This window comes from Molothrus ater, chromosome 15 (genome assembly GCF_012460135.2).
Source record: "Molothrus ater isolate BHLD 08-10-18 breed brown headed cowbird chromosome 15, BPBGC_Mater_1.1, whole genome shotgun sequence".
NCBI classification, from domain to species: Eukaryota; Metazoa; Chordata; class Aves; order Passeriformes; family Icteridae; genus Molothrus; species Molothrus ater.
This window is the reverse complement of record NC_050492.2, coordinates 18,628,336-18,643,135: the sequence shown is the minus strand read 5'-3', so window position 1 is coordinate 18,643,135 and position 14,800 is coordinate 18,628,336. Positions and strand designations below refer to the sequence as shown.

Below are 14,800 nucleotides of genomic sequence, written 5' to 3'. Positions count from 1 at the left end.
CACAGAGAGTGTCTCCCCCCAGCCCAGGTGCCCTCAGTACCCTCGGGGCACAGAGAGTGTCTCCCCGCTCTCGGCCGTGCCGGGGCTGCCGACTGAGGACCGGCCGAGGGTTCCTGAGAGGCTCGCACAAACCAGCTCGGCTGCTGATTGTGGTGGTGTTTGAGGGTCCTCCAGGACAAGGGAGGAGATGAGAATCTTGACTCCCCCTTTCAGAAGGCTGAAATATTATTTTATGATCTCTATTATATTAAAAGAAAATGAGATAGTAGAACTATACTAAAAGAGCAAGGAGACATCAGAAAGCTGGAAAGGAATGAATAATAAAAACCTGGGACTGCTCACAGCCCCGACACCGCTGGACCATGATTGGTCATCAAGTAGAAACAATGCACAGGAGACCAACCCAAGATGCCCCTGGTTGCTAAACCATCTCCAGCCCACACTCCACAGCCAGCAGATCGTTATTGGTTCCATTTCTGTTCTGAGGCTTCTCAGGAGAAAAAACCCAGCAAAAGCATTTTCATCAAACAAGTCAGTGCCAGGTGATGGCACAGGCAGCATGGGCTGGCAGAGGTCACTGTGTCATCCCTGCCAGCCCAGGTGTCACAGCAAGGAGGAGAGAGTTCACCCTGTGCTCACCCTGCAATACAGAGCAATACAACACAACACACACATTAACACAAGATGATAACCTTTTTCTATTTTCATTACTTGTGGATTTATTGTTACAGGACACCCAAAACAACAAAAGCACACAAAAAACAGCACTCATCTACCATTAACACCCCCTTCAAATGACACACAAACTCACCATCCCTCTCACCACAACTGCTAAATTACACCCCAGCAATCCTTGGTCCTCAGGAACGTGGTTCCCGGGAGCCTCCAAAAATTCCTCCTGCCTGAAGAAATACCCGGTCCCTGGAGGGTCTGTGCCCAAACTTTGGCGATGAACGTCGCCTCGCTGACCGACCGGGACCCGGGAAAAAAAACCCAGCCGGGGGGAAAAAAAAAAGAAAAAAAAACAGCCGGGGGGGGTGGGGGGGCTAAACCCGGCTGGGGATTTTTTACTCTAAATTTACAAATGAGTTGAAAAACCTGAAAAGCAAAAGTCACACACACAAGGTTAAATCCAGTCACAGCATGCGCTCACACACGCAGAGATGAGCAGACGCCGGCAGACAGACACGTGCTCTCACACACGCTCACGCACTCCTCCCATTTAAACGTTCCCTGCGGCTCTTCCTCGAGACGCTGAAGAACACACTTCCACGCTTCTTCTGGCTGCCGGTCCTCGACGTCAAATGGTAGATTCTGGGGAAATCGGCAGCCTCGGGGACCTGTGAGACGACAGGAAGTGGTCAACGAGTGGCTGGCAGCTAGGACTTGTCCCTGCTCTGACTGATAAATTTTCTACCAAAACCCCACTAAAGACAGATGAACAGTAAAGTTTTTATAACTCTGCTACCTAACTGTGACTACATGCAAGGGCAGGGCAGCTCCGACCATAAGTGGTACAACATGAGCACACACAATAAAAGCAGACGCATACAGTGCAAGTGTGCATGGAGTGTAAGTCCATACAATATAAGCCAGCATAGGTACACACAATGTAAGTACATACAGTGTAAGCCAACATAGGTAAACGCAATAAAAGTACATAGAGTATAAGTACATACAGTATAAACCAGCATAGGTACAAACAATGTAAGTACATACAGTATAAGCCAGGACTTGAGATAGCTCTCTGGAAGATTAATTCTTGAGCCCTGTACCCTTTGAGAAGATGGAACCTATAGAACTCCTGCAGTCACGTGAGGAGGGTGTAAGACGCTCCCTCGGGAAGTCCAAGAGCATGGCGTGGAAAAAAAGGCACTACCAAAGCTGGTAGTGAAAAGGAAGATGGATGAGAACATCTTGTCCCTTTGAGACATTCCTGTCTCAAAGAGTAAAAATGTAAAGATGCCGGAATAAGGGATATCCGGAAAGGAACGTGAGTAGAATATGGCCTACGTGGCACAGAATAGTGCCGATAAAGCGTTGAGACGTAACAAAGGCCTGTGACACGTAAGACGATGGACACGGACTACATAACACAGACACGGACGACATGACACGGACAACATGACACAGAGACGAGTGACAACTGCCTGGCACTGTCCCCGTAGGGACCTGAGATTCCTAGTGCAAGATGAGCCAGAGGCTGATGATGCCAAAGGAAAGGAAGCCCTATGACGACGGCACGTGATGATGAAATGTAACTCGTTAAAAGAAGTTAGTGCCAAAGTACTTAAGAGGATGCTCGAGAGGCTTGGCGAGCCTAGAGAAGGAAGCCGACTGCCGGGTGACCGTGGCCATAGCTCCGGACGTGAAGGCGAGCTCCTCGGGGGAAAGATCCATGACGACGTCGAGTCGAGGGAGGCGGACGACGCAAAGTACACAAAAATGTGAAGATGGATCAGAACTGCCCTGCCCGGCAAAGGCTCTGGCAAGGCTGAGGGGAAACCCTCTCCCTTTACTGCCAGAGAGCCCACGCCCCTACAGACCTCTCCCCTAAGCTGACATCTGATTGCCTCCTGTGAGAGTAAAGGCTTTTCCCCTTCTCCCAGCCGCTGGCCCCGACACTTAGCTTTTGGAAGAGGAGCGGACAAAATCCATCCTCGGTCGCACATGGACGTTGAGATGCTCTCCGTGTGTGCTTCGGTGCTGCCGTTTCCAAGCTTGGGCTACGAGCCTCCTCAGGGTACCTAAGGCAAAACAGAAAACCTGACTATTGCCCTCAAAAACAGTAATCCCCGGGACTCCTCCGCACCGCTGCCCCGGCTCACCTCAAATCTTGATTTGACTCCGGAGGGTGCCCGGAAGATACCTGCAAAGAGAAAAGGGACACGCTTAGCATGCTGCTGTGTAACGCTCACCTATGGGTCAGCCTGCCTAAACGCCGACTCACCTGCCCTCCTCCGTTCCTTGGCGTGCCTAGGGCAGCGACAGCACCTGCAAAGAAACAAAGCAGAAAAGCATGCTGAGATACTGTGAAAACACAACCTCCCAAATCTGACAAGGATGCCACACCGATACCTTAAGCTCTCACCCACCTGGAATAGGCATGCTTGGCCAGGATAAATGGCAAGTGGACCACCTAAAATAAAAACAAGAGGAGATGCTTAGAGCTGAACCAAAACTGAGACATCAGCAATAACAACTGCTTCTGTATGCTATTCAATGCTCACCTCACCCACTCGGCCTTGACTGCTGCTCTCAGCCTTGACCTCCTAAAAAGAGAGACAAAGAACAATGCTGTAACGGCCACCATTTATGCTTCCTCTGCAGAAACAAACAGTGACTGACCTGCTCGGGGCAATCCCCTCACCTGGGATGGGGGCTCTGCCCTGGATTTTATCCGTCTGCATCTGAAAGAAAGTTAGGACAAGAGTCAAACGGTTGCAGGATAACTTAAGAGCTCCAGATATCTTGTGTCCATCTACAAATCCCACCTAGAGTCCAACTACACCCCACATTACAAACTTCAAGTCCCCGGGACTTCTCCTATTGCACCGGGCTATGTGGCAGGGCAGAGCAGCTCCGGCACAAATGTGTGTGCACACACCCGTGACACAGGACAGACAGGACGTGACAGACAACGGGGACACAACACGGACAGAAATCTCCTGGCAAGGAAAATGGGGCTGCGAGGACTGAGAGAATGCAAAAGGAGATGACCGAGGGGAGACCGATGGTGAGCTGATGAGGCTCAGAGAAACCTGAAGGAAGAAGATGCTAACCGAATGATTTATTCCAAGAACTGCAAAGATGGATGCCCGAGAATCCTACGGCCAGAAGCCTCTACCTGCCCTCACGTTCTTTCAAGTCCTAGTCCGCCATAACGGATCCTGGCGGGACAGAGCTGTCCACACAGCTCAGAACAAGACCTGAAAAGACATCTGACCGGATGCTTCTAAAGAGACAAGAGAGTCTGATGCCTGTCTGAGATCCCGAGTCCAAAGTTCTATGGCCTGGGTGCCAGGCCAAGGAATGCAGAGATCGCAGATGCTAACAATGATGCCAGGGTTTCTGACAGGCCCCTCCAAGGCCTAAGGTAAAGGACATGACATGTCCAAACAACACATAACACACAAAAGACAAGTGACACGATACACACCGGGACTGCTCTGCCCTGCGCACCTCAGCACTGTAATCCAAAGTCAGGCTTTGCTTTTATGGGGCCTAAGGGGCCGCTTCATGGACACCCCCCCACCTCCTAAGTGGACTCAAAAACCCCTCCCAGTAATTCCCAAACCAGCACCCTGCTTTCATCCCCTCTGTGGGTCATGGCCCTCTACTTATCTCTCGCACAGCTGGGGATGCCGGTCTCAGGGGCGAAGAAAGGCCGCCTCGTCAGCCGGGAAGCTCCTGCTGGCACCAGGCTGGTGAATCTCAAACAGCTGTATTAAAGAAAACCAAACATCAGTGCCCGATCTTGGCAGCCCCTCGGCCAAAACCCCACAAGTCTGCTACTCACCGTGCTCCTAAGAACGCTCAGCTGCTCGGGCCGCACGCTTCGGGCACGCTCGGAGACCGAGGCCGTCGTCACAGGGGGTGCCTGGGCTAAGAGGAGATGAGGTGATTTGGCATGGCTGAAACCTGAGGGGACCCTCGCTCCTCCTCCCTACTTCCCCAACTCACTGCAGCTCCTCGGCGGTTCCTGACCCGGAATTCAGGGCTGGCGAGAGCGGCAAACCCGGTCCATCGGCCGCTGGGGATGGGAGCCTGGCATGCTCCAAGTGGATGGCCTAAGGCACAAAAACAAGAATAGAGACTTAGACTTGCCCCAGGAATTGAGAGCTCAGCAACAAGAAATGCTACTGATCACCTTGCTCTCCTGAACTTGACTGCTGGGATCCAGCTATACTTCCTAAAAATAAAGACAAAAAAAAAAAAGCTGTAACAGGGCCACACTTGACACTCCCCCTGCAGAAACAAATGGTGACTGACCTGCTTGTGGGAACCCCCTCACCCAGGATGGGGGGCTCTGCCACGGGTGCAATGCATCTGCACCTGAAAGAAAGTCAGAACATATGTCAAACACCTGCAGGATAACTCAAAAGCTGCAAACACCTTAGGTCAATCTAGGAACGGCATCTAGAGTCCAACTACACCCCACATTACAAATTTCAACTCCCCAGGACTTCTCCTATTGCACCAGGCTATGCGGCAGGGCAGAGCAGCTCCGGCACAAATGTGTGTGCACACACCCGTGACACAGGACAGACAGGACGTGACAGACAACGGGGACACAACACGGACAGAAATCTCCTGGCAAGGAAAATGGCTGCGAGGACTGAGAGAATGCAAAAGGAGATGACTGAGGTAAGACCGATGGTGAGCTGATGAGGCTGAGACAAACCGGGAGGAAGAAGATGCTAACCAAATGATTTATTCCAAAAACTGCAAAGATGGATGCCGAGAATCCTACAGCCAGAAGCCTCTACCTGCCCTCACGTTCTTTCGACTCCTAGTCCGCCATAATGGATCCTGGCGGGGCAGAGCTGTCCATACAGCTCAGAACAAGACCTGAAAAGACATCTGACCGGAGGCTTCTAAAGAGACAAGAGAGTCTGATGCCTGTCTGAGCTCCTGAGGCCAAAGTTCTATGGCCTGGGTTCCAGGCCAAGGAATGCAGAGATCACAGATGCTAACAATGATGCCAGGGTTTCTGACAGGCCCCTCCAAGGCCTAAGGTAAAAGACATGACATATCCAAACACACATGACACACAAAAGGCAAGTGACACGATACACACCGGGACTGCTCTGCCCTGCGCACCTCAGCACTGTGATCCAAAGTCAGGCTTCGCTTTTATGGGGCCTAAGGGGCCGCTCCATGGACACCCCCATGTCCAAAGGAGACTCAAAAATCCCTCCCAGTGGGTCCCTACCCTGCACCCCGCTTGCATCCCCTCTGTGGGTTGTAGCCCTCTACTTATCTCTCAGACATCTGGGGATGCAGGTCCCTGTCAGGTGCAAAATAAGGCAGCCTCAACATCTGGGAAGTTCCTGCTGGCACTGTTGTTCAACAACTCCCTGTTGTTTCTTAGTCAGCTACGTGAAAGAAATCCAAATATCAGTGCATGATCTCTGCAGCACACTGGCCAAAACCCAACAATTCTGCTACTCACCGTACTCCTAAGAATGCCCGGCTCCTGGGGCCGCACCCTTCGGCCGCGCTCCGAGGCTGATGCCATGGTCACGGGGTAAGCCTGGGGTTAAAGGAGATGAGGTGATGTGGCATTGCTGAAACCTGAGCGGACCCTCGCTCCTCCTCCCTACTTCCCCAACTCACCGCAACTCCTTGGCAGCTGCCCAAGGCCACCTGGATGGCACCTTTAAATGGAAGGGTTCAGGGTTTCATCACCAGGTCCTGTAACGCATCCACAAGGCTCACACGTGCAGGGAACCCGGTGCATCGGCCGGCTGGTGACGGGGGCTCGGCAGGCTCCGAGTGGATTGCCTAAGGCACAAAAAAGAGAATGGAAACTTAGAGCAGCACCAGAAACTGAGAGCTGAGCAATAACAGCTACTTCTCTCCACTGCTCACCTTGACTGCTGGTATCCAGATTTACTTCCTAAAAAGAAAGACAAGGAACAGAGCTGTAACAGAGTCACCACATACACTTCTGCTGCACAGACAAATGGTGCCTCACCTGCTCAGGGGAAACCACTCATCCGGGATGGGGCCCTCTGGCACACATTTAATCCATCTGAATCTGAAAACAAAGTCAGGACAAGAGTCAAACTGTTGCAGGATAACTTAAGAGCTCCAGATATCTTGTGTCCATCTACAAATCCCACCTAGAGTCCAACTACACCCCACATTACGAACTTCAAGTCCCCGGGACTTCTCCTATTGCACCGGGCTATGCGGCAGGGCAGAGCAGCTCCGGCACAAATGTGTGCACACACCCGTGACACAGGACAGGACGTGAAAGACAACGGGGACACAACACGGACAGAAATCTCCTGGCAAGGAAAATGGCTGCGAGGACTGAGAGAATGCAAAAGGAGATGACCGAGGAGAGACTGATGGTGAGCTGATGAGGCTCAGAGAAACCTGGAGGAAGAAGATGCTAACCAAATTATTCATTCCAAGAACTGCAAAGATGGATGACGAGAACCCTACGGCCAGAAGCCTCTACCTGCCCTCACATTCTCACAAGTCCTAATTGGCCATAATGGATCATGGCGGGGCAGAGCTGTCCATACAGCTCAGAACAAGACCTGAAAAGACATCTGACCGGATGCTTCTAAAGAGACAAGAGAGTCTGATGCCTGTCTGAGCTCCTGAGGCGAACGTTCTATGGCCTGGGTTCCAGGCCGAGGAATGCAGAGATCACAGATGCTAACAATGATGCCAGGGTTTCCGACAGGCCCTTCAAGGCCTAAGGTAAAAGACATGACATATCCAAACACACATAATACACAAAAGACAAGTGACACGATACACACCGGGACTGCTCTGCCCTGCGCACCTCAGCACTGTGATCCAAAGTCAGGCTTTGCTTTTATGGGGCCTAAGGGGCCGCTTCATGGACACCCCCCCCATCTCCAAAGGAGACTCAAAAACCTCTCCTAGTAATTCCCAAACCAGCACCCTGCTTTCATCCCCTGTGTGGGTCGTGGCCCTCTACTTATCTCTCGCACATCTGGGGATGCCAGTCTCGGCTGCAAAGAAAGGCCAGCTCGTCAGCCAGGAAGCTCCTGCTGGCACCGGGCTGGTGTCTCTTAGACAGCTGTATTAAAGAAAACCAAACATCAGTGCCTGATCTTGGCAGCCTCTCGGCCAAAACCCACAAGTCTGCTACTCACCCTTCTCCTAAGAACGCTCAGCTGCTCGGGCCGCACGCTTCGGCCACGCTCGGAGACCGAGGCCGTCGTCACAGGGGGTGCCTGGGCTAAGAGGAGATGAGGTGATTTGGCATGGCTGAAACCTGAGGGGACCCTCGCTCCTCCTCCCTACTTCCCCGACTCACCGCAACTCCTTGGCAGCTGCTGAAGGCCACCTGGATGGCACCTGCAAATAGAAGAGTTCAGGGCTTCATCACCAGGTCCTGTAACGCATCCACAGGGCTCACACGTGCAGGGAACCCGGTGCATCGGCTGGCTGGTGACGGGGGCTTGGCAGGCTCCGAGTGGATTGCCTAAAGCACAAAAAAGAGAATGGAGACTTAGACTTACCCCAGGAATTGAGAGCTCAGCAACAAGAAATGCTACTGATCACCTTGCTCTCCTGAACTTGACTGCTGGGATCCAGCTATACTTCCTAAAAATAAAGACAAAAAAAAAAAAAAGCTGTAACAGAGTCACCCTTGACACTCCCCCTGCAGAAACAAATGGTGACTGACCTGCTTGTGGGAACCCCCTCACCGAGGATGGGGGGCTCTGCCATGGATGCAATGCATCTGCACCTGAAAGAAAGTCAGAACATATGGCAAACACCTGCACGATAACTCAAAAGCTGCAAACACCTTAGGTCAATCTAGGAATGGCATCTAAAGTCCAAGTACAGCCCACATTACAAATTTCAACTCCCCAGGACTTGTCCTATTGCACCAGGCTATGCGGCAGGGCAGAGCAGCTCCGGCACAAATGTGTGCACACACCCGTGACACAGGACAGACAGGACGTGACAGACAACGGGGACACAACACGGACAGAAATCTCTGGGCAAGAAGGATGACTGCAAGGAGCACAAAGACAGAAAATTAGATGACTGAGGTAAGACCGATGGTGAGCTGATGAGGCTCAGAGAAACCTGGAGGAAGAAGATGCTAACCGAATGATTTATTCCAAAAACTGCAAAGATGGATGCCCGAGAATCCTACAGCCAGAAGCTTCTACCTACCCTCATATTCTCACAAGTCCTAATCGGCCATAATGGATCCTGGCGGGGCATAGCTGTCCATACAGCTCAGAACAAGACCTGAAAAGACATCTGACCGGATGCTTCTAAAGACACAAGAGAGTTTGATGCCTGTCTGAGATCCCGAGTCCAAAGTTCTATGGCCTGGGTGCCAGGCCGAGGAATGCAGAGATCACAGATGCTAACAATGATGCCAGGGTTTCTGACAGGCCCCTCCAAGGCCTAAGGTAAAAGACATGACATATCCAAACAACACATAACACACAAAAGACAAGTGACACGATACACACCGGGCCTGCTCTGCCCTGCACACCTCAGCACTCTGATCACAAGTCAGGCTTTGCTTTTATGAGGCCTAAGGTGCCGCTTCATGGACACCCCCATCTCCAAAGTGGACTCAAAAATCCCTCCCGGTGGGTCCCTGCCCTGCGCCCCGCTTTCATCCCCTCTGTGGGTTGTAGCCCTCTACTTATCTCTCAGACAGCTGGGGATGCAGGTCCGCGTCAGGTGCAACAGAAGGCGGCCTCGACATCTGGGAAGTTCCTGCTGGCTCTGTTGTTCAACAGCTTCCTGTTGTTTCTTAGTCAGCTACGTGAAAGAAATCCAAATATCAGTGCATGATCTCTGCAGCACACTGGCCAAAACCCAACAATTCTGCTACTCACCGTTCTCCTAAGAATGCCCGGCTCCTGGGGCCGCACCCTTCGGCCGCGCTCCGAGGCTGATGCCATGGTCACGGGGTAAGCCTGGGGTTAAGAAGAGACGAGGTGATGTGGCATTGCTGAAACCTGAGCGGACCCTCGCTCCTCCTCCCTACTTCCCCGACTCACCGCAACTCCTTGGCAGCTGCCCAAGGCCACCTGGATGGCACCTTTAAATGGAAGGGTTCAGGGTTTCATCACCAGGTCCTGTAACGCATCCACAGGGCTCACACGTGCAGGGAACCCGGTGCATCGGCCGGCTGGTGACGGGGGCTCGGCAGGCTCCGAGTGGATTGCCTAAGGCACAAAAAAGAGAATGGAAACTTAGAGCAGCACCAGAAACTGAGAGCTGAGCAATAACAGCTACTTCTCTCCACTGCTCACCTTGACTGCTGGTATCCAGATTTACTTCCTAAAAAGAAAGACAAAGAACAGAGCTGTAACAGAGTCACCACATACACTTCTGCTGCACAGACAAATGGTGCCTCACCTGCTCAGGGGAAACCACTCATCCGGGATGGGGCCCTCTGGCACACATTTAATCCATCTGAACCTGAAAAAAAAGTCAGGACAAGAGTCAAACTGTTGCAGGATAACTTAAGAGCTCCAGATATCTTGTGTCCACCTACAAATCCCACCTAGAGTCCAACTACACCCCACATTACGAACTTCAAGTCCCCGGGACTTCTCCTATTGCACCGGGCTATGCGGCAGGGCAGAGCAGCTCCGGCACAAATGTGTGCCGACACCCGTGACACAGGACAGGACGTGAAAGACAACGGGGACACAACACGGACAGAAATCTCTGGGCAAAAAGGATAATTCAAGGACTGAGAAGATGCCAAATTAGATGACTGAGGTAAGACCGATGGTGAGCTGATGAGGCTCAGAGAAACCTGGAGGAAGAAGATGCTAACTGAATGATTTCTTCCAAAAACTGCAAAGATGGATGCCCGAGAATCCTACGGCCAGAAGCCTCTGCCTGCCCTCACGTTCCTTCGAGTCCTAGTCCGCCATAATGGATCCTGGCGGGGCAGAGCTGTCCACACAGCTCAGATCAAGACCTGAAAAGACATCTGACCGGATGCTTCTAAAGAGACAAGAGAGTCTGATGCCTGTCTGAGCTCCTGAGGCCAAAGTTCTATGGCCTGGGTGCCAGGCCGAGGAATGCAGAGATCACAGATGCTAACAATGATGCCAGGGTTTCTGACAGGCCCCTCCAAGGCCTAAGGTAAAGGACATGACATATCCAAACAACACATAACACACAAAAGACAAGTGACACGATACACACCGGGACTGCTCTGCCCTGCGCACCTCAGCACTGTGATCCAAAGTCAGGCTTTGCTTTTATGGGGCCTAAGGGGCTGCTTCATGGACACCCCCCACCTCCAAAGCGGACTCAAAAACCCCCCAGGTAATTCCCAAACCAGCCCCCGGCTTTCATCCCCTCTGTGGGTCGTGGCCCTCTACTTATCTCGTGCACATCTGGGGATGCCGGTTTCGGGTGTGAAGAAAGGCCACCTCGTCAGCCGGGAAGGTCCTGCTGGCACCGGGCTGATGTCTCTCAGACAACTGTATTAAAGAAAACCAAACATCAGTGCCCGATCTTGGCAGCCCCTCGGCCAAAACCCCACAAGTCAGCTACTCACCGTGCTCCTAAGAACGCTCAGCTGCTCAGGCCGCACGCTTCGGGCACGCTCGGAGACCGAGGCCGTCGTCACAGGGGGTGCCTGGGCTAAGAGGAGATGAGGTGATTTGGCATGGCTGAAACCTGAGGGGACCCTCGCTCCTCCTCCCTACTTCCCCGACTCACCGCAACTCCTTGGCAGCTGCTGAAGGCCACCTGGATGGCACCTTCAAATAGAAGAGTTCAGGGCTTCATCACCAGGTCCTGTAACACATCCACAGGGCTCACACGTGCAGGGAACCCGGTGCATCGGCCGGCTGGTGACGGGGGCTTGGCAGGCTCCGAGTGGATTGCCTAAAGCACAAAAACGAGAATGGAGACTTAGACTTACCCCAGGAATTGAGAGCTCAGCAACAAGAAATGCTACTGATCACCTTGCTCTTCTGAACTTGATTTCTGGGATCCAGCTATACTTCCTAAAAATAAAGACAAAAAAAAAAAAGCTGTAACAGGGCCACACTTGACACTCCCCCTGCAGAAACAAATGGCGACTGACCTGCTTGTGGGAACCCCCTCACCCAGGATGGGGGGCTCTGCCACGGGTGCAATGCATCTGCACCTGAAAGAAAGTCAGAACATATGTCAAACACCTGCACGATAACTCAAAAGCTGCAAACACCTTAGGTCAATCTAGGAATGGCATCTAGAGTCCAACTACACCCCACATTACAAATTTCAAGTCCTCGGGACTTCTCCTACTGCACCAGGCTATGTGGCAGGGCAGAGCAGCTCCGGCACAAATGTGTGCACACACCCGTGACACAGGACAGGACGTGACAGACAACAGGGACACAACACGGACAGAAATCTCTGGGCAAGAAGGATGACTGTAAGGACTGAGAAGATGCCAAATGAGATGACCGAGGGGAGACCGATGGTGAGCTGATGAGGCTCAGAGAAACCTGGAGGAAGAAGATGCTAACCGAATGATTTATTCCAAAAACTGCAAAGATGGATGCCCGAGAATCCTACGGCCAGAAGCCACTACCTGTACTCACGTTCTCACAAGTCCTAGTCCGCCATAATGGATCCTGGCGGGGCAGAGCTGTCCATACAGCTCAGAACAAGACCTGAAAAGACATCTGACCGGATGCTTCTAAAGAGACAAGAGAGTCTGATGCCTGTCTGAGCTCCTGAGTCCAAAGTTCTATGGCCTGGGTTCCAGGCCAAGGAATGCAGAGATCACAGATGCTAACAATGATGCCAGGGTTTCTGACAGGCCCCTCCAAGGCCTAAGGTAAAGGACATGACATATCCAAACAACACATGACACACAAAAGACAAGTGACACGATACACACCGGGACTGCTCTGCCTTGCGCACCTCAGCACTGTGATCCAAAGTCAGGCTTTGCTTTTATGGGGCCTAAGGGGCCGCTCCATGGACACCGCCACCTCCAAAGCGGACTCAAACCCCCCCTCCCAGTAATTCCCAAACCAGCACCCTGCTTTCATCCCCTCTGTGGGTCGTGGCCCTCTACTTATCTCTCGCGCAGCTGGGGATGCCAGTCTCAGGGGCGAAGAAAGGCCACCTCGTTAGCCGGGAAGGTCCTGCTGGCACCGGGCTGGTGTCTCTCAGACAGCTGTATTAAAGAAAACCAAACATCAGTGCCTGATCTTGGCAGCCCCTCAGCCAAAACCCCACAAGTCTGCTACTCACCGTGCTCCTAAGAATGCTCAGCTCCATCGCCGAGTCCCATGATTCTTCGGCAGGGCTCGGGAGAGCGGCGCACCCGGTGCGTCGGACGGTTGGTGACTGGGGCTCGGCATACTCCGAGTTGATTGCCTAAAGCGCAGAAACAGGAACGGATGCTTAGAGTTTCACTGGAAAGTGAGACTTGGGCAATAACAACTGCTTCTGTACCCTACTCAATGCTCACCTTGCCCACCTCATCTTGACTGCTGATATCCAGCTTTACCTCCGGAAAAGAAAAAGACCAGAGCTGTAACAAAGTCACACTTTACACTCTCCCTGCAGAGACAAACGGTGACTGATCTGCTCGGGGGAACCTCCTCACCCGGGATGGGTGGATGGATTTTGCCCTGGATTTTATCCTTCTGCGTCTGAAAGAAAGCGAGGACAAAAGTCAAAGGGCTGCGGGATAACTACACAGCTCCAAACATCTTCTGTCTATCTAGGAATATCATCTAGAGTCTGGCAACACCCCACAAACTGCAAGTCCCTGGGACTTGTCCTGTTGCAGCAGGCTATGCGGCAGGGCAGGGCAGAGCAGATCTGGCACAAATACGTGCGGACACCCGTGACACAGAACGTGACAAACAGGGGGACAACAAACACAACACATCATGCTTGTGGTGAGGGTCTCGAGGGGAAAAGGCAAAAGGGACCCCAAAGACACACTAGGTAACACGGTACCCCGGACAACACGACGGGGACCGGAACTGTTCTGCGCTGCCCGCCTGAAAGCTGCCATCAAAATCAGAGCCTCTCCCTTCAGCTGTCCTAAGAGGCCCCTTGGAGGAGATTGCTTTTCCCTCTGCTAATTTTTAAATCTGTCCCAGGAACTCACAACCCGCTACTCTCCCATTGTCCCAACTCCAGGCCGTGGCCCTGACTTATCTTTTGGATGATCGGTGACGAGGATCCACGTTGCACCTGAAATGAGTCTGCCTCGGAGGGCCCCGTGATCACCTGCTAGCCTCTCGGTCAACTAAAATAAAGAAAACCAAAACCAAAGTATGAGTACAGAGTTATGTGGGCCAAATCCCAGCGAGTCAGCTACTTGCCCTCTCCTGAGTGTGCCTGGCTCCTTCAGGCTCCAGCTTCATCCTGATTCCAAGGCTGTGGCCGTTATTGTGAGTGACACCTGGGTTAGAGAAAGGCAAAGTGAAATGGCATTTCTGTGAGTGCACTGGATGACCTTGTGTGCTGCAAGACATGTGAATGCCTCTGCTCGGCTTCTGAAAAGCCTTGGGGTGGGGGCTCAAATAAACACCCTTTCTCACCCTGCTGCCTTCAAAATCACCCCCCCAACAATACCTCCTAACCGGATACCTGCTCACCCTCCCTCTCCTAGTCACAATCCTCAACTCACCTGAAGCCTCAATCTCAAACATCATCTTGGACACTAGGCAGATGCCTCTTGGGACACGATGAATCTGCTGAAAAAAGTGTGGTAGCTGACACAACCTGGAGCCTTTGGAAGCTGCACTCCTCTTAAAAAAAAAAAAAAACCAGAACAAAATCAGAAATTACAAATGCACTTTACCACCCCTAAACACAAAACCCAAAATTGTGAACTTAAATACTCCCTGTATTCTATACTGTTTTCTTCACAGTATCTTCAAAGCCTCTGTTGCTTTAGATGCCCAGAAACACCTGCTGAAAACAAGCTGAGGTAAACTGAAAGAGCCTCTTACCTGAAATGAGAGGAGAGCTCTTATCCCAGCACATCCCAGAGGGGGAATGAAGGCCCTGGGCAAAGGCTGGGGTTAATATACCCCTGATGGTGCCCGCCTCTCGTTCCCATGGC

At 52.1% G+C, this 14,800-nt stretch overlaps 1 long non-coding RNA gene across 1 annotated transcript; it reads right to left on the bottom strand.

Moving 5' to 3' along the window:
- Positions 1–2,518: 2,518 nt before the first annotated feature.
- On the bottom strand, positions 2,519–2,996 carry LOC129046854 (uncharacterized). The gene is made up of 3 exons (XR_008508645.1): positions 2,951–2,996; positions 2,829–2,869; positions 2,519–2,747 (listed from the first exon to the last, which is right to left on the bottom strand). It is a non-coding gene; the product is annotated as an uncharacterized LOC129046854 (long non-coding RNA).
- Positions 2,997–14,800: the final 11,804 nt, after the last annotated feature.